Genomic DNA, 1,120 nt, shown 5'->3' with positions numbered 1-1,120 from the left:
TTTTGTATTTTTAGTAGAGACGGGGTTTCTTTCACTATGTTCGCCAGGTTGGTCGCGAACTCCTGACTTCAAGTGACCTACCTGCCTCCACCTCCCAAAGTGCTGGGATTACAGGCATGCGCCACTGCGCCTGGCCTACCATCACTTCACATATGAAGAAACTGAGACGGAGTGCCGTGTCTAAACCTAAGTAGCCTACCTAGAGTGGGATAGACCCAGGATTTGAGCTTGAGCCAAGCGTGTACTCTCTCCTGGGTAAGCTGTCTCCCTAACGGGGAGGTTTCCCTCCACCTCGTACACAAGGGGGCAGCAGTGGTCTCCTGTGGTAGAAGCAGGTGGCTCATTCAGGGCAGGAGTGTTCCACCTTGGTTGCAGGTGAGAACCACGGGAACCTGATAACATCAATACCCAGGCCACACCCCCTCTACCAATTAAAGTGGAAGCTCAGGGCTAGGACCCTGGCCTCCGGTTTAAAGCTCTCCAGGTGCCCCCAATGCGGGGCTGGGGATGAGAACCATGATGGAGCAGTTCAGGACTGGGAGAGCTCTTCCTCCCTCCCCCTACACCCTGCAGGACCTACTGGAGATGTCTGCTGCAGAGTAGGGTACACACCCACCTGTGCTGTGTGCCCAGGGCAGGCAATTCCCCGAGAGGCAAGTAGTGGACTTAGATAGCAACTGAGCATCTCTGGCCGGGTGTGGTGGCTCACGCCTGTAATCCCAGCACTTTGGAAGCCTGAGATGGGCAGATCACCTGAGGTCGGGAGTTCGAGACCAGCCTGGCCAACGTGGCAAAACCCTGTCTGTACTAAAAACACAAATTAGCCGGGTGTGGTGGCAGGTGCCTGTGATCTCAGGTTCTCAGGCGGCTGAGGCTGGAGAATCGCTTGAACCCAGGAGGTGGAGGTTGTAAGCTGAGATTGTCCTACTGCATTCCGGCCTGGGCAACAAGAACAAAACTCAATTGCAAAGAAAGGTATCTCAGATAAGAGCGGAGGCCACAATAGGTCCCAGTGGAACTCCAGACTACCTGAGAACCATTCTCTGCCCAGGGCTTGGCCTCCAGCACCCTCAGGAGTGGCCAACAAAGAACCTTGACCTTGGAGGACTAAAGCTTCTAT

At 54.7% G+C, this 1,120-nt stretch overlaps 1 protein-coding gene across 1 annotated transcript in view; it reads left to right on the top strand.

The window, feature by feature from the left end:
* PADI6 (peptidyl arginine deiminase, type VI) overlaps positions 1 to 1,120 on the top strand; it is a 31,417-nt gene that overhangs the window by 1,741 nt on the left and 28,556 nt on the right. The gene's annotated exons all lie outside the window — the stretch shown is intronic.

Source organism: Colobus angolensis, unplaced genomic scaffold, assembly GCF_000951035.1.
Source record: "Colobus angolensis palliatus isolate OR3802 unplaced genomic scaffold, Cang.pa_1.0 Scaffold130, whole genome shotgun sequence".
NCBI classification, from domain to species: Eukaryota; Metazoa; Chordata; class Mammalia; order Primates; family Cercopithecidae; genus Colobus; species Colobus angolensis.
Note: the sequence above shows the minus strand (reverse complement) of the source record. Positions and strands in the feature narration are given on the sequence as shown.